This window comes from Engystomops pustulosus, chromosome 4 (assembly GCF_040894005.1).
Source record: "Engystomops pustulosus chromosome 4, aEngPut4.maternal, whole genome shotgun sequence".
Lineage (NCBI taxonomy): Eukaryota > Metazoa > Chordata > Amphibia > Anura > Leptodactylidae > Engystomops > Engystomops pustulosus.
In genome coordinates this window covers 85,537,808-85,565,254 of record NC_092414.1, presented here as the reverse complement: position 1 = coordinate 85,565,254, position 27,447 = coordinate 85,537,808, and the positions used below count along the sequence as shown (strand labels likewise).

Sequence of the window (27,447 nt, the reverse complement as noted above, 5' to 3'; positions counted from 1 at the left end):
ATACATAATAACAGTAATTTGCCAAAATGGGAGTACCCCTTTCCATACTAAGGACTTTTTCCCGTTATACAGTAAAGGTGGACCCTTTCTCTGGAGTCCTCAGCCTTCCGTATATATTATATCGATGGCAATTTGTTTTGACATTTTAGTGCCCATTACATGCATAAAAGGGTTAACCTCCGCGGTCCCGCACTGCCATCTTTCTGATCCGTAAACAAACAGGGGCATGGTAGCTGCACTGCGTTCAGCTTCAGGCCTGCCACACCCACCCATCCCACATTTTACAGCCCTAGGAATAGGGACGGGTGGGGGTGGCCTGTCAGAAGTTGAATGCAGCGTGGCTTCCATGGAGGTAATTTAAAGTTTTTTTTTTTCTTTTTTAACTAGCCACCAATGTTTTTTATTTCCCTTTCAGACAACCCCTTTAAGAACAAGCATTCATAGAAACTGCAATTTTAGTGCCCAGTTTCTTTAGTGTCGGACTGATTTTATTCTGAAACCGAAATAAAGAAACCTCCAACCGGTGAGTGCCGCGGTTGTTTTTCTTCTATTGGTATAGGTTTTTTTTTATAAATTTTCACTGCTACAAAATCGCACAGGGCTATCTCCGCCACTTCACTATAATGCCATAAACATAGAACTACTGCTATTATGATGCCGAGCAAAGCCAGATTAATGACTTGCAACTTTTTTTTTTTAAAGTTGCACTTTTTATGCATTTTGAGACTTTTTGAAAAAAAAATGGAGCATAAGAAAATTTTATTAATCTGATGGGTAGTGGTGCTCCAAAAACAGACATAGAACTGCCGACCTAATGATAAATAACCTCCATGGTGTCTTGAAGGTACCATATTGTTTAATATCTTATTTTTTTCCCCTATTGTAGACTCCAAATTGTAATATAACTTTGCCTTTTTATTACATGTACAGAAGCAGAGACTGCAAATACCTCAAAACAAAGCTGGCATTTCATAGCCCAAGTGATATTAGCATTTCTGATCCATAGTCCACACATCTATTCATAGACGTAATTGATGCAGCATGTCTGTGCCTAATGAAGAGCAGAGGCGCACACTGACCTCTTTCATCAGAGTGCAGGCACCCCTGCATGCTTCAACAAGCTTATCATAAAATTCAGTACAGGCCCTTTTTTATTACATACATATCTATAGACGCATTTTGACATCAGAATTTGTTACAAGAAATGTGATTCTAGATGCATGAATTGGGAAATCATTGCATGTTCTACTAACTTCCAACTTGCACATATGTGAAGCCTTCGTCTCACAGATCAATGTACGTAATAACTACGAATAAGAGACGTCTTAAACAGTCCTGTGATTGTTATCCAGAGTTACCAACAACTGGGGATTTCAGCCAACCAGCCATTATCATAATGACTTAAAGCAGTTGTCACTCAGGCAACACTTCATAATTATGTGCAGATATTACCACTAGGTTCTTGGTTCAGACACAGACTCCTTGTTAAGGGCACAACGTCACATTGTGTGAAAAACTGCAGCTCTCCTTCACATACAGTTAGTAGAATCTCCCTATTTACCTTTCTAGATTTGCATACGTTATCCACAGCTATCCCTGCCTACACATATACAGAATGGGGGGTATTTATCAGAGCTTCTGCGCCACGCCACACTTATTGCTAACATTTGCGATTATTTTTCCCTTTCCACCACCTTCACGCCAGGGGCATGGAAGGGTATGAGGGGGGGGTGGGGGACACACCTGGCCGGCAGTAGCCCAGTGCAGGGTTCTCCTGTCTCTGCGCCTGCGCACTTGCTGCACCCAGAGAATTTTCATACTTGAAAATTCACCGGCTGCGTTTATTTCTACGCCAGACAGGCCCTGGTGTATAAATAAACGCTGTACACTCCCCTGCCAGAAACATCAAGAGAATAGTGCCTCTTGATTTATCTGGCTGCACCAGAGCAGCGGGGGTGTGTTAAACAACCCCCTATGTTTACATCTTATACACACATATTAACATAGAGGGTAATTTATAATTAGTTTTGCTGTGCTTTTTTGGCGTAGAAAGGTCTCAAAAAATTGCATTGAGGTTTCTTGGGACTTTTCGCTGCTAAAATGTCTTGCAGGACTATTTCCGCCACTTCATTAATCTGGTGTAGACAGAAAATTACTGCTAGTGCAACACTGTGCAAAAAGTCCCATATAAAGTTTCATAGTTACTCCAGTCCCCTGCTGGTGAAAGTCCTCGGACTTTTTATGAATTTTGAGACTTTTTGAAAAAAAAATAACCCACACAGCAATTAGAGCAAGCAAACATTTATTAATCGGCCAAGGCGGAGCTCCAAAAAAAACATAGAACTGTCACCTAATGATAAATAAACCCCATACAATAAATACACAGCAAATATACAAACATGTTGTATATAGACATCATATTATTACAAATACAGTTTATACACACACCATATACACACATACTTCATAAGCACACATGCATACAGTACCATATACAGACATAGGGGTTCATTTATCATTAGTCAAAGCCAAGGGTCAAAGCCACTTTGATGAATCTTATGGGCAGCGCAGCTCCACAAATAGACATAGAATTGTCCAAAGGAGCCGGCCTAATGATAAATTACTCCCATATATTATATACATAAACACATACAGTATATATACCATACACCATATACACACATATGGAGAATATACACATCACAAAAACACACACATACAGCATATACACATCAAATATCCAAACACATAGAGCATATACACATCATATATACACACATACAGCATATACACATCACATATACAAACATATACAGCACATACACTTTACATATACACACATATAGAGCTTATACACATCCAAACATCTATATATTCATACACACATATGTATATACTCACTGTCAGCCAGTCTTCTTATCCCGGGAGCAGTTGACCACATCTGGAAAGTAAAGGGGAATATAGGCTAAGATATTCATGTATACTTTTGTAGACCTCATGCATATATTACTGCTCTATTTTATACAGCTTAGTAATAGGGCTCCAAACAGTAGGATAGGATTTTCATAAAATATGTTTTTTGGATTACCTATGTAAAAAGCTCTTCTACACCAGAAGTGTGACATATACCACTGTATACACAGCACAAAATGGAGCATATGGTGAGAATGTAAGCTCTTGTGAGCAGGGATCTTTATTACTTGGCAATGTCTTATTTTGTTTGTATATGTACCCAATGATTTGTAAAGCGTGGCACCATATAAATGCACTGTATAATTATTTATGTATGATACATGCCCTTCCTCACTGAACATATTCACAAGTAATAGTGTATGGAAGAGAAAAGTGGCTAACATAGCAAATCATGTATGTTTTCTCTGTCATTTAGATGAATTTAATTTGCTGCTTTTTCAACTGGCAGTAAAATCATGACCCCTGTCATGCATCCTATTGTCTTCTTCACTAAAGCCTATAAGTTGCTTGATATGTTGAAATAGGTTTTGTATAACAACTACCCTATACACTCACCGGCCACTTTATTAGGTATACCTGTCCAACTGCTCGTTAACCCTTAATTTCTAATCAGCCAATCACATGGCGGCAACTCAGTGCATTTAGGCATGTAGACATGGTCAAGACAATCTCCTGCAGTTCAAACCGGGCATCAGTATGGGGAAGAAAGGTGATTTGAGTGCCTTTGAACGTGGCATGGTTGTTGGTGCCAGAAGGGCTGGTCTGAGTATTTCAACTGCTGATCTACTGGGATTTTCACGCACAACCATCTCTAGGGTTTACAGAGAATGGTCCGAAAAAGAATAAACATCCAGTGAGCGGCAGTTCTGTGGGCGGAAATGCCTTGTTGATGTCAGAGGAGAATGGGCAGACTGGTTCAAGCTGATAGAAAGGCAACAGTGACTCAAATCACCACCCGTTACAACCAAGGTAGGCAGAAGAGCATCTCTGAATGCACAGTACGTCGAACTTTGAGGCAGATGGGCTACAGCAGCAGAAGACCACACCGGGTGCCACTCCTTTCAGCTAAGAACAGGAAACTGAGGCTACAATTTGCACAAGCTCATCGAAATTGGACAGTAGAAGATTGGAAAAACGTTGTCTGGTCTGATGAGTCTCGATTTCTGCTGCGACATTCGGATGGTAGGGTCAGAATTTGGCGTCAACAACATGAAAGCATGGATCCATCCTGCCTTGTATCAACGGTTCAGGCTGGTGGTGGTGGTGTCATGGTGTGGGGAATATTTTCTTGGCACTCTTTGGGCCCCTTGGTACCAATTGAGCATCGTTGCACGCCACAGCCTACCTGAGTATTGTTGCTGACCATGTCCTTCCCTTTATGACCACAATCTACCCAACATCTGATGGCTACTTTCAGCAGGATAATGCACCATGTCATAAAGCTGGAATAATCTCAGACTGGTTTCTTGAACATGACAATGCGTTCACTGTACTCAAACAGTCTCCACAGTCACCAGATCTCAATCCAATAGAGCATCTTTGGGATGTGGTGGAACTGGAGATTCGCATCATGGATGTGCAGCAGACAAATCTGCGGCAACTGTGTGATGCCATCATGTCAATATGGACCAAAATCTCTGAGGAATGATTCCAGCACCTTGTTGAATCTATGCCACGAAGAATTGAGGCAGTTCTGAAGGCAAAAGGGGGTCTAACCCGTTACTAGCATGGTGTACCTAATAAAGTGGCCGGTGAGTGTAGGTTTGTATTTTCAGGATTACTCCCTAATATAAGCAGAAGCAATGTGGTCTTCAATAAAGTATTCTGTATTCTGATAAATGTTTTATGCTTGTAAATGCTTGTAAAGGTCACATTTAGGGCATGTCTGTGAGATGAAGGGTCCCCATCATTTGAGAGACACCCTTTTGTGTCCAGGAAAATGGAAACAAACAAAAAGGAGAGAATGGACTAAAGTGCCCCACCCCCCCCTATTGCAACTGTACAAATAAGTAGCGTTTTTGTTGCACAATACCTTATGAATGCTAATCATAAAAAATGTTGATGAAACATACAAAACAATGTTTTTAGGAAGCTTGGGGGACAAAAATTTAAATTGCCCATATCATAAGGAGTTAATGGAGAGTGCTGCGTGCATACACACTCTTTTCATTTATACCCATGTACTGTAACTTAGCTTTTTTTTCCTTCTTTTTTATTTAATGTTGTCTGTTTTCTTGACACAATGGTTACAGTTCCCCCAATAGTGGATTATAATATAGGCGGTTTGGGCAGTTCCCTTGGGCCCAGGACTTATAGAAGGCGCATGGCCACCCAGACCACCCACCGAATTTTATGCTCAGAAAGAGCTTCAGACATGAAATACTTGTACATCTGTTCCTGCTCTCTGTCACGATGCTCCAGCAACCCATATCGCGGGTCGCGGGCTCACCCGTGCCCCTCTGTGCTTGCTGGCGCGGCACCCATGCTGCTCACCTGTCCCCCGCTCTTGATCCCGGTCCACAGTCCGTGTGAGGGCGTCCCTGTATCCTTGGGCTAGCACCCAAGGAGACGGGGATAGTATAGGCGGTTTGGGCAGTTTCCCTGGGCCCAGAACTCATGGAAAGCACATGGCCACCCAAACCACCCACCAAATTTTATGTTCAGAAAGAGTTTCACACATGAAATCCTTGTACATCTGTTCCTGCTCTCTGTAATAGGTGGTCCAACGACCCATATTGCGGGTCGCGGGCACACCTGTGCCCCTGTGTGGTCTCTGGCGCGGCGCCCGTGCTGCTCACATGTCCACGCTCCACGGCCCGTGGGTGCACGTCCTCGTTTCCTTGGGCTAGCCCACGCCGGCTTCAGGAAATTTAAAGGGCCAGTTCACATTTAATTGGCGCTGGCCATTTCCCAGAAATCTATTTAAACCTGCCTCTCCCTGCGCACCCTGCCGGATCTTTGTACTTCATGCCTAAGAGCAAACTGTTTCTGGTGAGTTATTCCCGTGTATTGACCTCCTGTCTCAGTACCCCTGTGTAGAGTTGTAGCTTGTTTTGCCTTAACCCAGGGTACATAAAGGTGGGCTGTTGACATTCTCACAATAACCAGAATTTGGCACATACCCCAGTTTTCTCTTAGCTATGACACTGTCTATTTATCCCCAGTGTCAGAGCTTTCTCAAATATAGCAGATGCTTACAATGTACTCTCTGGATACTCCATTAAAGACAATGGCTTAAGTACCTCTTTAAGGTAATAATTCACTTACAACGGTACATAACAGAATGCAGGTTTTATAAACTTCAGTAATACACAGCTATACATGCTGGGTTATTACTAGTGAAACTGATGGTAAAGTACACATTAGCTATTAGAATTGATTTTCTTGAGACTGCCGATCACTATGGAAACACATTTGATGAAGCTATTATTTTATTTTGCTCTGGCAGCTTGTTGACCAGGATAAAAGAAATGTACAGAAACTTCATATAACTATATAAGAGTGTTTAAATATAGATAGGGAACAACTTGTAAGAAGACTGAAGGGTTCACAGCAATCCACAGTATTTAGTGCAGGACAATTATTAGTGATTCAGCTGTCAGGGTTAGAGTAAATTCTCCATCTGCCTGTGAAGTCCTGTTTATTCACTCATTGCATTGGGTGTAACACAGTGCCAACTGTCTATGACCACTGGCGAGAGTTCCCAGTATAATATCTGTCAACAGCTGTATTGATAAAATAGACACCATCTGGCTGTACCTACATGATAAGACATGCAGTATAGCAACAGCTGAAACACTCAGCATAGTCCATTATATATAACTAAACCGCAAGTATATGATAGGGCCAGCTCTGCACAGGAAAGAAATATTGACTGGAACAAAATAAAGTACAAACTGAATTATAATGTTCCAAAATAATCATTGTGCAATATTGAGAAGTAATCGTGGTTGCGGAATATGATTGGGTTACTTGCTATAATTGCACCATAGAGTTAATGCTGAAATCAAATTGTACAGTATATTTTTCTTAAAAGGAAAGTAATAAATTGGCTTTGGTTTTGTAAAAGTTAACATAAAATTTAGAAACATGAGTGCTGCGGATTACAGCTGGCTGCCATGTTCCTGTGGCAAAGCATATTGAACATGTATATTTAGATAAATGGAACTTCAGGAATTGAAAACACATTTTAAAGTGAAAGTTGGTGAGTAAGTACTTACCATACATATAATATATGTAAGTGATCCGTACAACAGACATTTATTGATACCATCTGAATAAGCTCTAACATAGCTCTTTTTATACAAAGCAATCGTACAAAATGTTTCTGTGCCCCTTTTTCGAGTGTTATGATAGTAGCATCTCCAACACTTTCTCTATGTTGTGGTCTGGCTACCATCTGGAGTGGTCTCTCTTTTTATGGGACATTGTAGGAAATTTTGTCTAAAGTAGTTTGTTTTAGATGTATTTCCTCTCTTTTAACTCATTATTTGTATTTTATATACTTTATACCTTCAGTCCAAATCAAGCTGCTGTTGTTTTCAACAAAACAATACCTGGCTCATACTTTTCTTTTATGGTCTTTATCACAGGTATATATAACGTATATCTCTGATATACAGCACTGGTACATTTTACATTACTTTCCCCCTCCCTCCCCTACCTGCTCAATGCACATGACAGGAAGTGGAGCAGTGGCTCAGGAGGGAGCTGGATGAGGTTGGAGGAAAGGAGACTGACACAGACACACACAGACTGCAGCTGCTCCCTCCCAGGAACTCACCACATGCTGCTTGCAGGGAGCCAGGTAATGAGAATTAAACTTATATAAACTACTGAAATGATTCAGAATGCTGGCATATGCATTTTTAAAATCAGTATAGCATAGCCTATTCTAACCTGTCCATAGCTAAAATAGCATTCTTGGTGACAGGTTCGCTTTATCATAATTTATTTTAAAGAACATAATAACAGAGGTTTGTATGTTTCATTTGTCATGCTTTTAAACAATTAAAGGGAATTGTCATGTTGCCCCCTTTGTGCCTTCTGTTTGTCTTCCCTGTCAACAGAAATGTGATGTTTACTACTGCAGCAAATCACAGGCCTCCGTACAAACAGCATATCATTGCTAGGCATCATTACAGCATCAGTGACTAATTTCAATCAGGATGTGGCTGGGATGATGAAACTAACTACTACAGTCTTGCAGTGCATCTCCTAAGTGCTACTCTTAAGTGCAGAAACTGACTTATACTAGAATGTAGATTTATAGATATGACCTTGCACTCCATCATTTTCATTGTCATCATCTGCCATCACTTTCACCTGATCTCACCATCACTCGTTTCTCTCATCCTCTTCATCTCAGTCATCTCTAGCAATAGTTTTTTATCTGCAGCATTGTTCTCAGGTCGTATGTGTGCATGCATAACTAATTCCCTGCTGTTTTCAGAGACTTCCTGACACATTCTCTGTCTTCTATCCACCCTCTGTCTTCTCACCTGTTAGTTTTCACCTGTGTGTATAAATTGCTTACCATAGGTCTTCCCAGACATTTATCTTGAACTGCATATTCCTAAGTGCAACTTATAAGTACACAAACTGAATTATACCAGAATTGAACCAGAAATGAACAAATTACTAATTGCCAATCGTGCGCTTTCACAATGTTATCTGAACAGCAAAGTCACATCATTACCTCTGTCCTCCATTGCCCACCTACTCTAAATCTTGTGGGCTTGGAGTCGCATTTAGGATAGATGTACTATCAAGATTGCGCCACTATAGGTGGCTACTTGTGCAAAAGCTCTGGCTTTACCTCAACCTGCTCCACTTGCATATATTGTAGAAACACTGATGCATGTCTACCTATCCCATGTCTATTTGTTATTGTCACTAGTGTATTTCTTACCATGATAGTTTCTCCACATGTAATGTGGTCATCGAAACCTGTATTGTAAAAGCATTTTTATGATCCATGAAGTAATGCACACTATTTACTGAGAAGAGCACTTTTATGATCTACATATTACTGTGCCCTATTCACTTAGAAGAGTGCCTTTATAATCCTTGTATTACTGTGCGCTATTCACTAAGAACAACACTTTTAAGATCCACTTATTATTACACGCTATTCACAGGCAACACTTTTATGAACCACTTACTGCTGTGCACTTTTTAATGAGAAGAGCACTTTTACAATCCACATATTACTGCATTCTAACACTTTTATTATCCACATAGTATTTTGTGCTATTCAATGACAAGATCACTATGATCCATGTACTAGTGCACACTATTCACTGACAGGATAAACTTTCTATCAAGGTATGAGTAATGATGATTTATCTTTTTTTTTTTTTTAAACTGAATAGCCCAGAGAGTGATAGGAGCTAAAATAGCAATAACACTGAGTAAAGTAAGAGGTTAAAAATAAAAAATCTTTATTGTGTAAACATCACTAAGGGATTGAAATTTGAGAATTTACTTTCATGGGCAAACCCATTGAATTCATTTTACATGGGATATGTTTTTTTCTCTGTATTGCATAACTGGAAACAGGCTTGTCTGCCCACAAAGAGGGCCACTGATTTATTCCACTGGAATTTCCTGCTTGTTTTTCCACCCAGAAACAAACTTCAAACATGTCTATTCATAGTACCTGGGATTTTGGTTAGCCAGAGAAAGCAAATTCATGGTCTGGAAGGAAAACTAGAAGTATGATTAAAAGAAAATACACAGATGAACTTTAAACTCTCCACAGGATGATGAATAGATGATATTTAGTAGCTTTTATCTTCCCCTGGATACTTAGGTTACACTTTCCACATTTCCTAGACATTAGCTTGTATACCTTCCCTTCATAAGTGTATTTTAATGGCTGCACATTTATTTGGCTCATTCTTACGCTCTTTAAAAGCCATAAATGCAATTCCAAAAATGGTCATTTGTCAGGGAAAATTATCTAAAGAAACACATTCTTTCTGCATATTTTAGCCAATTATAGGATTTCCATTACAAAGGTGCAGAGGATTTAATCTTGATGGGACTTTCCTACAAGCCCCACAATGCCTTCATGTTCCTCCTTCTGATTGGTCGTGCCACACCTGGCTCATTGTTGTGGGCCATTTCCTTCCACCTTCCTTCACTTGTAGTCTATTAGTCCTTTGGACTAGGTAACAGTTTGTCGATGAGTTTATGCTTTTCATAGTCTCTTAAAGAGAAGGTGTCACCAGCATGTGACCCATTAACCAAGTTTTTAGTCTTAACATATTTTTTAAAGCAAGCATATGCGAAAACAGATTTAAGGTCAGAAAAAAAATCCACACATTTGTATTAAAAATCCATAATTAGTTTATTTTAACATAATTAAAAACCATTGTACATATCGACAGGAAAAATATAAAAAAGGCAAGCATAAAAAATAGCAAAAACCAGCCTTCGAATTTTGGATTTTTCTCATGGCTCAGGAGAGCTGACAATTCCCACTATTTTTTAGGAATTTTTGATTATTGATAAAAAAAGAAACTTTGCATATCCCATCTATATTTAATAAAATGTGCAATCAAGAAATAAAAATCGATTAAACAAAAAAGATTGTTATTCAGTTTTATGTTGAATCAGTTTTATAGAACGAAAACTCACAATACATTAGAAACATCTTACAATAGTCGACACAAAAGATACAATGTATGGTAAACATATATCCAGGACATACACTTAACCTTCAGTGAGGCCCTATATAAGGAGAAAGGCTTTCCGAGTGGGAAGGAAAGCAGACTCCGTGACAAAGCTTTACAGAGAGTATATCCTTTAACCTCCTTTATCGCTCCCCCATAGGTGTGTTACCCTCTACCTTACAAGATAGGGCCGGGCTTAGTTCCACAGATTGCGGTAAGTTGTGCCCTTGGAAAGAGAATGCTGATAAAGAGCCAAACAACAAGAAAAAGAAACAAACAAACACATCACAAGACGTAACATCATTTTAGACAGATACAAAAGGAATGGAGTACACAAGGAAGAGGGGGGGGTCCTAAGGAGCGTGTGCTGAAGGGAGCTAGGAAGGCTTCTGGGTTTCCGCACCTCCCATGACCAGGCAATTCACATCCCTCGAGGAAATGTAAGGACCCCTAACCAGGAGCCTGAACTTCAAAAAGAGCCTTAAAATCCGGGGAATCCCTAAATCTCATCTAAGGGGACCATACAAGGAGAAACTTCTCGTGGGCCTCTGGTGTTAATATAGCTAGTTCCTCCATGCGGAACAGGTGAGACATTTCTTTTGCCCATTCGGCCAAGGACGGACATGTGGTTGACCGCCAGTGGCGTGGTATTACCGCCCTAGCTGCAATCAGGCAAAAACGCAGTATGTCCTTCTTTTGAGCTCCTATTTGGCCCGGAAGAACTGAAAGAAGAGCTATGTCTGGACCTGCGGTCACCGTTTTGCCAGAGATTCGCTGATACATGTCGAACACCTGGCTCCAAAAGGGTTTGAGGGCCTCACAGCTCCACAAGACATGCAACATATCCCCTTTCTCGGATCCACAGCGCCAGCAGACGTCCGAAACCGAAGGGAAAGCCAGGTGTAACACTGTCGGCACCCGGTACCACCGTGCCACTATCTTATACCCCTTTTCTTGTGCTGCACAAGCAGAGGACATCTTGTGCGTGAAGAGAAAAGATTTGTCCCACTCCTCCTGTGTCAGCGGGGCGCCTAGCTCACGTTCCCAGCTTCTTACGAATGGGAGTTCTGAAGTTTTAGAGTCGTCCGTCAGGATGGTGTAAATTTGGGAAATGGCGTGTGGTGGGGTAGAATCTAGTCGGAATAATCCCTCGAAGGCAGTAAGGGAATCGGCAAAGGCCGCCGCGTCACCCGACCCCACTATAAAGGATCGTAATTGTGAATACTCAAACCAGGAACTGCCTGTGTGGCCCATCATCCGTGGGTCCTCCAAGATCCCCCAGCCTAGGAAGGACAATCTAGCCATTCCCGGTTGGAATCCCGGATTCCGAAAGATTGGAGTAAGGGGGCTAAGCTCGCGGGACAGGGACTTCCTCGCTATCAGAGACCTCCATAAGCGCAGCACATCCCTAAGCAGGAATGCCTGAGGAGAAGGAGCCGGGAAGGTTCCCGCTGGAACCCAAGGCAACAATTTAAGAAGTGCCGAAGAGCAGGTTTGTTCCAGGGCGACCCATTGTTTAGATACCGTATTGTAAGTCCAGTCGAGCAATCTTAGAAGTATCGAGGCCTGATGATACAATCTAAGGTCCGGAAGGCCCGCCCCCCATAGCCTTCGGTCTGATCAGTGTCTTCCAAGCTATTCTCGGGCGCTTAGATCCCCAGATAAATCGCAGCATGGCGGACCGTAAAGTACGGAAAAAACCCAGGGGGGGAAGTATCGGCACGCCCTGAAAGATGTATAAAAAGCGTGGGAGTACATCCATTTTCAGGACATTAATCCTACCGAACCATGAAAGGCGCTTGCGATCATATGTTTGAAGGTCCTTCAGTGTACGATCTAGAAGGGGCGAATAGTTAAGAGCGTATAACTTCGACAGATCAGTTGGAACCATGATTCCAAGGTATTTGAGGGATGTTTGCCGCCACTGGAAGGGGAAGTTATCCTTAATGTGATCCACCTCTGACGTTGGAAGGGAGACATTAAGAGCCTCAATCTTAGTATAATTGATTTTAAAGTCACTAACCGCACTATATCTCTTGAACTCTTGAATGAGTGATGGTAAGGAGATTCTAGGTTGGGAGACATACAACAACAGGTCATCTGCATACAACGCAGCTTTACAATGTCTGGAGCCCATTGTGATCCCGTGAATATTAGGATTCTTCTGAATGGCAGTAGCCACGTGCACCATCACTATGAAGTATAATAGGGGCGATAGCGGGCACCCCTGCCTAGTACCATTTTTGATGGGGAAGGGCTTGGATAGGTTCCCGTTGACACTCACCCTTGCGGTAGGTTTGGAATATAGGGCCAGGATTTTCCCCAAAAACTTTGGTCCCAACCCGATCTGCCGAAGTGCTGCCACCATGAAGCCCCAATGGAACCTGTCGAAGGCCTTTTCTGCGTCTACAGAGAGTAGACAAGAGGGTATAGAGCGCGCCTGCGCATGGGACATTAGGAGGAAAGTCTTATTTAGGTTGTCTCGCGCCTCCCTCCCAGGAATAAATCCTACCTGGTCGGTGTGTATTACTGTCGGGATATGGGGGGCCAACCTCTCCGCCAAAACTTTCGAGCACAACTTCACATCCACATTTATAAGGGATATGGGTCTATAGCTAGCCGGCAGCGAAGGGTCCTTACCCTGCTTGGGCAGCACACTAATGTGAGCTTCCATACCACTGGGAGAAAAGCCCGAGACCGAGGATACAGCTCCGTACACTTTGGCCAGCAAAGGGGACAACAGTTCTCTAAATTGTTTAAAGAAGGCCGGGGTGAACCCATCAGGTCCAGGACTCTTCCCTGCCGGAGTATCTTTAATTACAGCCGACACTTCTGCCGTCTCGATATTCTGCTCCAAAGTATCGGAGACTTCTGGGGGCAAGACTGGCAGACCCGTCTCCACTATGTACGAGTCTATGCGGGCAACTTGGGAGGGAAATGATGCGGGCCCCTCTTTGCCCCTAATGTCGTATAGCGAGGTGTAGAAGGATGCGAAACTATCACATATCTCATCAGGATGAAAGACCTCCGTTCCCTTAGAGCCTTTGATCTTAGGGATATAAGAGGCCTGAGAGCGGGGGTGTAGCAGTCGGGAAAGGGGTCTACCACATTTGTCCGCGTGGTCGTATAAGTAGCTCTGGAACCTAGCCCGGTGTTGTAGGTACTTTTGGTCCAAGAGAGATCTCAATGATTCCCTGGCTCCCATCAACTCTGCCAGATCGGAAGCAGTCAGGGAGGACTTGTGGCGCAACTCCAGTGTCTGGATCTGTGCCATAAGAGCAACGATCCGTGCATTGTTATCCGACTTGAGGCGGGCACCATGCCGAATAAAGATATCCCGCAAGTCCCCCTTGAGTTGCTCCCACTGCTGTGTAGAGCATGTTGGACCATTCCACTCCGGGCCGTTTAAAACTGACGCTAAATGCTCCTTGATCTCCTCTGCACAAACGGAGTCCCTGAGGAGGTTGTCGTTCAGTCACCACCTCCAGGGACTGCGACTATGGCGCTGTATGGACAGCATCAAGAAAATTGGGGCATGGTCTGAAAAGAGAATGTTCCCGATTGATGTTGTGGGATCCCATTTAAGAGCGTTGTGACTTAAGAGAAAGAAATCAATTCTGCTATAGGAGCCATGCGCCGGGGGAAAAGTAGGAATAGTCCCGGTCCCGCGGATGAAGAACCCGCCAGATATCAACCAGCTGCAAGGCATGTAGATCTCTCCGTAGGCCCCGGAGGTGGCTGAGTGGGATAGTGTCCCGCCCCCCCGAAGTATCCATTGAGGGGTCCATAGGAAAGTTAAAGTCGCCCCCCACTATTAGGTGTCCTTCTATGAAGTCCGACATTGTGCCCATCATTGTCCTACATGCGGGTACAGGGCCAGTGTTGGGGAGGTACCAGGTGGCGAGAGTGAGCACCTGCCCGAAGGCTCTTACCTTCGCAAAGACGTATCTGCCTTCGTCGTCTACCTTTGTCGCCATAACCTCTAGTGGCAGTGACTTGTGGAAGGCTATCGACACTCCCCTCGATTTGGCCCCCGGATTGGCGCTGTGGATCCATCATGTAAAATAACGATCCCGAATGTCTGGCACACTGGTGGATATGAAATGGGTCTCCTGGAAGAAAAGGACGTTAACTCTCTGTTTGTGCATATCATATAGGATCTAGGATCTGCGACCTTTTCTGTGGGACGTTAAGTCCCCTAACATTGAGGGACGCGAGACGTAGAGTATCCATAGAGAATTCGCTGAAAGAATAGTGCACTATGTCGGACCCTCTGGTGTTATAGCAGGAGAAATGGGAGGGGGTAGACAAGGGGAAGGAATAAAACGCTACGACGCGACGTTAAAGGACAATGCCAACACAAAGTAGACTAACACCAAACAAACAAACACTGATCAGTGGGGAGACAACACTTATAATACCGCAGACAGACCCGCTGGCTACGGATTCCCCAGTGGGTAGTGTGCTGACTACGGAAGGCTCCCCCTCCCCCCACCCGACGACCGCATATTACACATTGAATCTGCAACAAATCAATATACCAAATCCAGTTTCAAGAGAACAATATAAACAAAGAGAGAAAACAGTATTTAAGAATCAAGACATCAATGAACATTAGGAGGGCAGAGAGGACGGCTTTGGGACCTCGAGCCACTGATGGACCCTCAGGATCCTACCATCAATGTAAGCCACTGATAGTAATAACGATCTCCAACCTTAGGAGCCTAATCGGCTATCTAAAGCTCGTCCAAAAAGGCCGTCCCTCTACCCAGTACTTTAACCCTGAGGAAGAAAGCATGTCTTGAAACAAACAATTATGCTTAATGGTATTCATTCCGGGGGCAATCGGGAACTTCAATATGTAATGCCGCTGCCACTGCGGGAACCTCCCCCGGGTGCCGGATAACAAATCCATGCTCCGCTTGGCGGATCTGGAGGCGAAACGGGAAGCCCCATGAGTAGGGTATGTTTCGTTGTCTTAGTTCCTCCAAAAAGGGCTTCAATGCTCTGTGCTTTAATAGTGTCAGCTTTGATAAATCCGGTAAGAGCTGAATATGGGACCTCTGGAAAGCAATGTCCCCAGCTGATCTTGCCTTGGACATAATTGCCTCTTTTAGCTGATACCGGTGCACCCGGCAGATAACATCTCTGGGTCGCTCAAGTGTTACAGGTTTGGGTTGCAGTGCGTGATGCGCCCTGTCCAGCTCCACCAGAGTGTCTACTGGCACCTCCAAGATGGAGTTAAACAACTGGCGTAGGGTATCGTGGAATGCAGAGTTTTCTACTGACTCGGGCAGGCCACGAACTCTGATATTGTTGCGCCTTCCCCTGTTCTCTGCGTCATCCATTTGGTCAGCCAAGAATTGAAGTTGAAAGGAGTGGGAAGCAATGGTAGCGGCTTGTGACTCAAGGCGGACACTAAGATCATGCTGAGTGACCTCAGTAGATGATACATGGCTCTCCAACTGTTGTACTTCCTCCCTCACTGCGTGAAGTTCAGCGGTATAAGATTGCTCTAACCTGGCAACATAACTCTCCATATCGTCCCTGGTGGGGATGGTGTGAAGGTGGGAGCTAAGAGCATGTAATTCGGCCAGTGCGCCAAATTCTTGGGACAACATCACTCTGAGACTCAAAGACTCCCCCCTGAGAGAGCTCTGTATTAGATGCAATATGACCAGATAGGACTTATCTTGAGAGGCCTATCTTGAGACGGCTGTGACACAGACCACATTGGGGAAGGGCATGGAGTATGGGTCACAGGGGTGACTGGCCATTCTTCCCCTGAATCCGGCCATAATACCGGGGAATGGGGCGCAGATGGAATCGCCTTCCCTTCTTTCCCTTCTCTCCACTGCGGGTCCCCCTGACCCAACTCTCTCTCTTGTTGCAGTTCCACCTGCTCAGCCCAGGAGGTACTGACTCCACGGCCGGGGGTCGTCGGGCCTGCCTTGGGCCGCACAGCGGGGCCTTGTGTCTCCAATAGGACCTTCTTCACCCCTTGGGCCTGTGATGTGGAGGCCACGCTTGGGGATTCACCGGGCTTGGGTGCTTGATATTGGGGTACCCCAAGAGCCCCTCTCCCAGGTGGGCTTTGTGGGGCATTATGTACCTGGGCTACCACATGGATGGGCCTGGATAGCCGCCCCCCCCCCTCTTGGCTCGACAGTACCTGATCCGTCCGCCATCTTGGCCACATGGTGCTGCAGGAGTTTGTCAGCTACGGCCATCACCTCCCCCGGGCCGAGGCTCTCCATCCCCTCATCAGACTGGTGCCAGGAGGTGTCCGGTCCGGTCGTAACCCCCCCGTGCTTCCTCTGCTCCTGCTGCTGGCGGCTGGCTGATAATTTGGGCAGCGGCGCTCACCTCCATGCGGTCGTCCGCCATCTTGGCCACGTGCAGCTGGAGGAGCGCAGCCTTCCTGGGGGCTTCAGGCTCTGGCGCTTCGTCTGCGCGATTTGTCGGCGGAGGGTCCGAGGCAGGTAGGGAAACCACCGGTTCTTCTGTTGCAGGGGTGTCTTGCGGTTCCGGGCTCTGAGCTGAAGAGGTGTTCACCGCGGCTGCAGGTTGAGTGGCGGCCGCCGCTGCCATTAGGAATCGGCCAATTCCGCGGGCCGTGGACCGGCTGAGGGGCGCTGCTGGGGTCCGGGTACCCCCTCTCCTCTTGGTTCCCATTTACTGGTGACTTTCACACTGGATTCGGTGTTCGTAGCGGCGTCTCAGCAGGGTTCGGGCAGGAGAGGTTTTAGTGTGCGGCCATCTCCGTCCGCAGTCAGGCCACCTGTTATTCAGTTTTAATTAAAATTAGACATTTCCTTTAAAGGAAATCTACCATAAAATTTCATCATGATAAACCAGGGACAGTTACTCATAGATCCAGGCACTGTGACTGTCGTAATCTTCTTTTATTTGATATCTATAGCCTCCTCCTTTCTAAAATCAGCATTTAATATCATGCTAATCAGCCAGAAAGTGCCATTTTCAGAGCTCCTCCATGCTGAGGATTCACAGGCTGTTATAGTGTATAAGAAGCACTTCCCCCTCCCACTGTGCGCTGAAACTTCCTGTGCTGCAGTGAGATTACATGACGCAGAAGGAGGTGGTAAGTGCTGAGGGAGCAGGGGGAGGTTGAGACCGTCTAAAAGCCAGTGAATCTGGAGCAAGGTGGGCTCACTAGAAAATTTTTTACCACAGTCACAGTGCCTGGATCTATGAATAGGTGTCCCTGCTTTATCATGCAGAATTTTTATGGCAGATTTCTTATAACTTCTTAGTGACCACCCATACAATTTCTCAGACGGCCAAGCCTAAGGCCCCTTAGAGCTCGATGGGTTTCTCCATCGGTCTAACCTAAGGTCAGCACGGTTCCCCCATGCAGGGAAGAGCAGATCCCCGGCTGTCTTATGACATCCAGGACCCTGCTCTAACAGTCCGTAACACATATAAAACAATAAATAATAAAAAAGGTGGAAAAAAGTAAAAAAAACACAACATATTAGGTATCACCACATTCCAAAATTCCCAATCTATAGAAATATAGAAACGGTTATTCCCAGCAGTGAACCCCGTAACAGAAAAATGTGCTCATATGTCTGAATCAACACTTTTTTGCCCTTTCGCAATACAAAAATGTAATAAAAACTGATCTAAAGGTCACACAGTTGTGAAAGTGGTAGCAATGAAAATGTCTCTTTGTCCCGGAAAAAAAGACACTTTAGCCAACTCTGTACTCCTAAGTATGAAAAAGTTATTGGAGTTAGAATATGGTAAAAGTAATAATTTTTTTTTGTACAAAAGATTAAAATTTTTATAAATTTAATAAAACCTATATAAACTTGGTATCACTGTTATCGTACCAAACCAAAGAATATATTAGCCATGACATTTGGATTGTACAATGAAAGACAGAGCCCACAAGAAAATGGCACAAATGTGGGTTCTTGTCAATATTACTGCATTTTGAATTATTCTTCCACTTCCCAGTACACGGCATGGAATAAAAAATACCATCACTAGGAAATGCAATTTATTACGCACAAAAAAAAGCCCTCATACAGCTTTGTACATGGAAAAATACAAAAGTTATTGGTTTTTGAAAGTGGCGATAAACAGAAAGTAAAATGGAAAAAGCCCATCAGTGGCAAGGGGTTAAAATGCCCCGGTTACCACAATAAAAAAGTTTACAAATTCTCTTCGATAAAGATTTGTGGTACCTGAGGCCACGTTCGCACGTGGCCTTCTTAATTGTGTTTGGAAACGCAATCCTAAGGCTCCACTCCTGATAACAAATTTTGGTAACATTGGGGTATATTTATCATGCTGTCTGAAAGTCAGAATATTTCTAGTCGCCCATGGCAACCAATCACAGCTCCCCTTTAAAATATTCATGAGCACTGGTAAAATGAAAGCTGAGCTGCGATTGGTTGCCATGGGCAACTAGAAATATTCTGACTTTCAGACACTTGATAAATCTGCCCCATTGTGTTTTCAACACGTCAACTGAACGCTAAGGAAAAGCAATCTTACCTTAACATGCGATTGCAGGTAGAGTCTTTGGATTGTGTTTCAAAACGCCACGTGTGAACGTGGCCTCAGGGGCTCTACACGTCATGGAACCTTTAAACTATTCTGCCCTACAAAAGCTCAATGGTGCTCCTTCCCTTCCACCCCCCCGCCATATGCCCTGAGAGGCGGTTACTTCCACATGTGGGGCATCCTCTTACTTGGAAAAAACTGCCTAATATATTCCTAGATGCATTTTCTACTTTTATTCAGTTAATGTGGGTAAATTTTGCAGCTAAATGAACGTATTAATGATAAATATTAGTGAATTCCAAATCCAAACTTAATTTTGTTTGAATTAAAATACATAAAGGGTTAACAAGCTTCCTACCTGTTGTTTTGAATAGTTTGAGAGGTGAAGTTAATAGAACGGGGTGATATGTGAGGGGTTTCTATTAACAGAACTTCCAAAACCCCTATAGAAATAAAATGGCCCCTAAAATAAATTATTCTAAAATTTTCTTAAAAATTTGAGAGAGTGCTGTTCGATTTGTGACCTTTCTAGCGTCTTAATTAAACAAAAGGACACTTCTAAAATGACGCCAACACAAAGCTGATGTATGGTAAATGTTAGTTTGTAACTAATTTGGGTAGTAAGACTATCAGTTTGAAAAACACAAGAGTTTAAAGTTGGAAAATAGCTAATTTTTTCAAAATGTTTACTAATTTCACTAAATAAATGCTAAATATATCCAAGATTTCCCACTAACTTGAAGTACAAAATGTCTCGGAAAAATAAACTCAAAAACACTTGAGTAAGTTAAAGCCGTCTAAAGTTATAACCGGATAAAGTCACACATGCTGGTTATGAGAAATAGACCTTGGTCATCACGGCACAAATGAACTTGGTCACTAAGGGGTTAATATATACAGCTTCTGGAAATGATGGTACTCTAAATAATAATAAATGTGTATAATGTTTTCTATGGAACTAGGTCAGTATGATGGTGTGTAGTGCCTCAATGTTAGAAACAAGGGGGTTATTTTTATGTTAATTATTTGGCGGTCTACCAGTGTCTGGTTACCAGCTGCACTGCATGAAACATGATCCATTCATTCAGCTAAAACACTGTAAGACCTCTCTTGTATTGCTGTCATGTGAATCTGATCGCACAAGGGTAGTCTGCATTTATCTCCTTGAATATTAATTCCAAAATGTTCAATTGTATGCCTTGATTTGTTTCCAATCTGTATTGAATACTGAGATAATAAAAATACTAGACGGGATAGAGTTCATATTTTATTGATAGGCTTTTATTGAAAGGCATAATGTAAATGTTGCTTCTAGTTATAAATTTTAATTTAGCGCAAAAGGAAGTACCCACAGATTGATATATTTTCTGTATAACGTGTCATTGCTTGAAGCAGTCACCCAGTCATAGGGGTGGTCCTGACACCCCACCCTGCAAGACAGTGTATAACCATCATGACTAGATGACTTCTTAGCATAAGAAAGAATTATTCTTAGTTATTGTTATTATTAAGTAGTAATTGACATGTTAAAGAGTTATAATCTTTCTCTACAAATCTCTACCTTCATACATAAAACATCAGGGGAGTGCGAGGAGGACATGCATGGATCCCAAATATTTTTGAAGTAAAGAAACATAAAAGCTTTAATCATAATTTGATCTATTCTTGTTATTCTTGCTACGATACCTGATGGTCTTCAGAATTCCTTTTCTGCGCTATATGTATTATTGTAGCAAATATGGAAAACTGGAGCAAGAGGACTGTTGATTTGGGAAATCCCTGAGGGTAATGTATATTATCATCTTCCAAAAGAAATTCACTAATGCAAAGGTCTACCATGGTTCCTATTTTCTACCTTTGGGTATAGGGGTCAAGACTGATAGGAACATAATAAGATCTGTGCACCTTATAAAAAGGGACAATAGTTCTGGGAAGTCAGGGGTGTAATATATATATATATATATATCAGACCCTCCAGCCAGATAAATGGGACTTTACAGCCTGATGTTTAACTTTCTACTTGAGGGCTATGGAGTCTGAGATGCTGTTATTTAGCAATTGCAAACTTTGACCTTGGGCTAAATTATCTAGGACATCCACTCCTGAGAATATTGTTTACCATGGGATATTGAAGGTAAATAGAAGCCTTGATGCAGTTTTTTTGTCATGGCAGCTATACAAAGGATACAGCCTTCTGCTTTGTGCTCTTTTTACTGTATAGGTTCCAGCACCTGGAAGCAGGCAGAAAAGCTGATCAGTGCAGGGTCCTACCTCCTAAGGTTAAGTCATTAGTATGGAAAATTCATAAGGACCCAAAAACTAACTTCAACGCTTACCTTTCATGGCACATATTCACATAACTTTTACAGGAAATATTACCTTAATGCAGGATACACTTTATAATGTAATAGGATGTTTATTATTTATACTTTTATTATTGTTTTACGAGTGTGTTTACATGTGATAGTAAATTATAATTGATAAATTATTGGGATGAAAGCTTTCTCATTATAGAATGTTTTATACATTTATATTGTATTATGTTGCTTGATACATATTTTAAACTACTTAACTATTCGTAAATTATTATTAACTTATTCGTAAATTATTGTATCTTACTGCTTCATATACATTTAATATGTGTTAATATAGTAACAACTTAAAGTCCGGTTTATTTGATCTTTTTTTTTTAATAAGAATGAAATTAGGCACATAAAAGGATAACAACACATTTGTAATGAAATGTCTGTAATACTAGAAGTCCCATTTTATTATTATATTATATTACAACGTATTTAGTAACTAATAGCCTGCCTGATTAGAAATGTTTAAAATAGCAAAATTTTATTAATTATATGTTTAAAAGTATATGCATTCGCAATCTAGTCCCTTCTGGATATAGGATCCAGATTATTCAGGCATTGGTCAATAATGAGGACTTGTATAAATGGTCCATAGACGGGGTAGTCAGTATTGACGTATTCACCGGCTATCGGGCTATTGTATTGGGGATCAAGTCGAAGCGAGACTGATTAGATATAGTCCCACACGACTGAATTAAGGGTGCTGATGTATTCTGTCAGCCCCAAGGGAATGAGCAAGGTGCCCTTAAATACACTTTTGTGGGTGCTAAATCTTTGGTGCACCCTAAAGGATTTGAGCAGTATGCCCTTCCTAACACCTAACACGTTTCTGCATCACTTGTTAGATTAGATGCGTCCTCAGAGGTGCTAAGGTACATTGTTTTCGGTGTGGCATTGTTTAGTCACGCACCGATAGCATTTCCCCCCCCCCCACGGCATTGTAGCGGCCATCAGACGATCTGTAGAATGTCGGGTTTTTAAACTAAAGGCTCCACCCACCAGGTTGGAGGTGTGGGGTGGGCGGTAAGCCTCGCCCGAAGCTGATTGGACGAAATCAGCTTGTTTGCTACAAAGTAGCCAATGTCCTGCCCACCGTAGGTGCCGGCCCTCTTTCACGTCATCAGGGGGCGTGCCCCGGACGGCGCGATGGCGGGGGAGGCCGCCTCTCAAGGGGCAGGGCAGTGAACTGCTGACCGCCCACCTCAGCGTGACGTCATCGTCACGTGGACGTGTCATGTGACTGTATAGTTATAATGTGTTTCCATGGAGATCTCATATCGCAGGATTATCCGGTAAGGCAGATGTATCAGATGTATATTAGTTACTATCTACACAAGTGAAACGTAAACCTATTTAAAAACAAGATTGTGTATATTGTTGTACAGGGTATATTACCACGTATTGCATTTACTATAGAATGTATATATATATATATATATATATATATATCAGTAAATGGAGCATTTTAATTGCTACAATCAAGCACACTCCAAATGTCCTATCCATGTGACAATGAACATATGTTGAAATGTAATAGTTTTCAAGACGCAGGCCACACAATGGGTTCATTCAGTAAGTAGGTTAATGAAACCCAATCCTGACCTTTTGCTAGTTCATCTTTGTAATGAGTTTTACATAAATGGGCATTATGAACATAAATGGAGTCCAGAGTCATAATGGTTATAAAATGAACTATATCTTTGTACTTTAGTAAAGTGAATTTGGGAGCTAAAGTTAACCGTTTCATGTTCTGTTACTGATTTTAAAGGGCATCTACCACTACATTTAGGGGTGGTAGACTGTGCCCAAACATATGCTCGTTACCTTAGGGGTGACGGGGCCGCTGCTGTCATGCTCTGGACTGTCTTCTATACTTAAATATGCACTTATAAAGTTTATGCAAATGAGCCTGAGGTGCTCACTGTTCGGTTCCGTTGAAACATAATTTATTCACGTCCCCTGTTAATCTCTCCCTAATCCGTCTAAATGTGGTGGTAGATGTCCTTTAAGTCTTGTTTCAATCAGACTTTCCCTTATAACATGCCAGAGTATACCCACAGTCCAGACTATACCCAGGGTTAAAGTTGGCCAGGCAGATTCATGCCCCTTAGGTCATATTACACCCTCGTTAGTAGCATTGTGATAAACTCACCAAAACGTGGTACACCGCCTCAAAAGGGTGCACCATTGGATAAAACTTAAAGTAGTATTTTAATCTAGGCATACAGATTTAATAAGTCATCCAGCAGGACAGTCCCAGATTTTGGGATCTTTGCTGCTCTTCCGGGGAGTTCAACTCTATTGCCATCCTCTAGTGGGCCATAATGTTAGAAGGAGGAGAGAGGCCACAATTTGAGGGAAAAAGCAGAAAAGCCACAATGTAGTGTGCGGTGGAGGAAAGAGGCCACAATGTAGGGAAAAGAGTAGAGAGGCCATAATGTAAGGGAAAGGAGTAAAAGGGCCACAATATTAGATGGATGACACAGGGCAAGCTTGGGAAAAAGGGCATAAATGAAAGGACTCACTAAGCGAGGGACAGAGCAAAAAGGGGATTAAATGTGAGGAATATTATGAGTTATGAGGGATTCTACAAAAAGGGGGATTTCATATGCTACAGGAAGAATGGCCTTCATTTGTTGCTTACTTGCATTAGCGGGCGTTGTGGCCACAGGAAGGGGGCATTATATCAATTTTGCTGATTTCAGTGGCCATTATATTGTGTGGGAATACTAGGGAACAGGATAAGGATGGGGCTTAGGGCATAAAAGTTGGGCCAGCGGATTTTTTTTTTAATATATTCATATATCTATTAGCAGAGTCTTAACCATTTTCTAAGCTTTTACACATTTTACAGTGACAAAGATACTGGATATCCATAGTTTTTTCCTGTCATAGTGATATATTTCTATTAAATATCAAGATATTGGGTGGTCAATACTTATTGGGTCCATGGGACCCAAAGCAGTCACAAGGATTGACTTAAATAGAGGCCTTCCACCATTATAATGCCATAGCATCCTCAATTACAAACACTACTACTGTCACAGTCTATGGGGATTAGATTCCCTGGCCCACCACGGGATATAACAACCTTAGCCGCACCAGGGAGTGGAGTCTAAGTGAACTCCTGGTCTTCGCCAGAGGCTGCCGCAAAGCGGGATGGTCTTGCTGCGGCGGGGAGTCACCAGGTCGCTCCGCGGGTGCGACTAGGCTTGCGGCGGCAGCCAAGGTAGGGACACGGGGACCACGGATGGCAGGCAGGACCACGGATGGCAGGCAGGACCTCGGAAGGCTAGCAGGACCTCACAGCGCCACAGGACACCAGGACCGCCACAGGACGGCAGGACCACCAAAGGACAACACGGAAAAAGGGAACACCACGAAACACAGGAAAATGGGAACACAGGAACACCACGGAACACGGGAACTCAGAGGCATCTGGAAACGCTCAGGAAGGCTTTCTCCTCAGAAGAATGAGCTGAAGATCCGTCAGGGAATGCTGGGAGTAGCCAGGCTATATAGCAGAGCCAGGTATGCCAGCACCAATAAGGAGGACGCTGGCCCCTTAAATTCTTAGAGAGTTGGCGCGCGCGCCCTAGCAGCGGGAGCGCGCGGCCTACACAGGAGACATACCTGCAGCCTGGACGGGACCGCGTTGGAGCCAACAGGAGTCGGGACAGGTAAGAACTGACCCGAGGGGAACCGGGCAGCGGCAGCAGAGCACGGGTGCACCCACGATCTGAGACATGGATCGTGGGGACACCCGTGACAGTACCCCCCCCCCTTAGGGCCCCTAAGGGCTCTTGACACACCGGAGTGGCCTCAGGGTAGGCCGGTGGAGACTCCGGAGCAGCCGTGGGAAGCTGCGGAGTCTGGGGCACCACTGGAGCATCCATGGGAAGCTGCGGAGTCTGGGGCACCACTGGAGCATTTGTGGGAAGCTGCGGAGTCTGGGGTGCCACTGGAGCAGCACTGGCAAGCTGCGGGGCCTCTGGAGCAGCACTGGCAAGCTGGGGGGCCTCTGGAGCAGCACTGGCAAGCTGCGGGGCCTCTGGAGCAGCACTGGCAAGCTGCGGGGCCTCTGGAGCAGCACTGGCAAGCTGCGGGGCCTCTGGAGCAGCACTGGCAAGCTGCGGGGCCTCTGGAGCAGCACTGGCAAGCTGCGGGGCCTCTGGAGCAGCACTGGCAAGCTGCGGGGCCTTTGGAGCAGCACTGGCAAGCTGCGGGGCCTCTGGAGCAGCACTGGCAAGCTGCGGGGCCTTTGGAGCAGCACTGGCAAGCTGCGGGGCCTCTGGAGCAGCACTGGCAAGCTGCGGGGCCTCTGGAGCAGCACTGGCAAGCTGCGGGGCCTCTGGAGCAGCACTGGCAAGCTGCGGGGCCTCTGGAGCAGCACTGGCAAGCTGCGCGGCCTCTGGAGCAGCTGCGGGGAGCTGCGGAGCCACTGGAGCAGCTGCGGGGAGCTGCGGAGAGCTGCGGAGAAACTGGAGCAGCTGCGGGAAGCTGCAGAGACACTGGAGCAGCTGCGGGAAGCTGCAGAGGTAGAGGCGCCACTGGAGTAGCTCTGGGAAGCTGCGGAGGCTTGGGCTCCGCTGGAGCAGCTCTGGGAAGCTGCGGAGTCACTGGAGCAGCTCAGGGAAGCTGCGGAGTCACTGGAGCAGCTCTGGGAGGCAGTGGAGACACTGGGGACACCGGGACCAAGCTGGACAGGCGAGGTAGCCGAACTTGAGGTGGTTCAAACCTGGACCAGATTTTTGCCAGAAACTTGGTATGGGAGACCATATCCGGGTCACCACTATCCAATAGAGGGGTAGCCCAGGCCAGGGCCTCTCCAGAGAGCAGACAGTAGATGAACGCCACCTTCGAGCATTCGGTGGGGTACTGGGAGGATAACAGTTCAAGGTGCTGCGAGCACTGGGAAATAAATCTCCGGCACAATTTGGGGTCGCCATCAAATTTGTCCGGCAAAAAATTTTCGGGCCCAGTCTCTACTGCCAAAAAACACGGCGAGGTGACTGAAGCAACGGGAGGAGTCGTGGGAGCCTGCTGCTGGGAGGCAATCATCCAAAGAGTGGCAGCGAGTTTGTCCAAGAGTTCCTTTTCGGCAGCAATCTCTTGGGACTGCCGGGCGATGGTGCTAGGGAGGTCACTCAGTAGCAGGTACGGATCCTCGACACAGTCCATGGCTTTTGCAGGATGCAGGACCTTGGCGGAGTCCATGGCCGGATCTTACTGTCACAATCTATGGGGATTAGTCCATTAGAACTAAGTAAGTGGACTCCCTGGACCACCGCGGGAGATAACAACCTTAGCCGCACCCGGATGTCTAAGAGTCTAAGTGAACTCCTGGTCTTCGCCAGAGCCCGCCACAAGGCGGGATGTTCTTGCGGCGGGGAGTCACCAGCTCGCTCCGCGGGTGCGACTAGGCCCGCGGCAGCAGCCAAGGTAGGGACACGGGGACCACGGATGGCAGGCAGGACCACGGATGGCAGGCAGGACCTCGGATGGCTAGCAGGACCTCGGAGCGCCACAGAATACCAAGACCGCCACAGGACACCAGGACCGCCACAGGACACCAGGACCGCCACTGGACACCTGAACCATCACAGGACACCAGGACCACCTCAGGACACCAGGACCACCTCAGGACAACACGGAACAAGGGAACACCACGAAACACGGGAACTCAGAGGCGTCTGGAAAATGAGCTGAAGATCCGGCAGGGGATGCTGGGAGTAGCCAGGCTATATAGCAGAGCCAGGTATGCCAGCACCAATAAGGAGGACGCTGGCCCTTTAAATTCTTAGAGAGTTGGCGTGCCTACACAGGAGACAGACCTGCAGCCTGGACGGGACCGCGATGGAGCCAATAGGAGCCGGGACAGGTAAGTACTGACCCGA

General features: G+C 44.6%; 1 long non-coding RNA gene across 1 annotated transcript in view; it reads left to right on the top strand.

The window, feature by feature from the left end:
• Nucleotides 1-419: 419 nt before the first annotated feature.
• LOC140129025 (uncharacterized) overlaps nucleotides 420-27,447 on the top strand; it is a 96,558-nt gene continuing 69,530 nt past the window's right edge. The window contains exons 1-2 of the long non-coding RNA XR_011855254.1: nucleotides 420-523; nucleotides 7,566-7,780. This is a non-coding gene — a long non-coding RNA (uncharacterized lncRNA). The remainder of the gene's footprint in view (nucleotides 524-7,565; nucleotides 7,781-27,447) is intronic.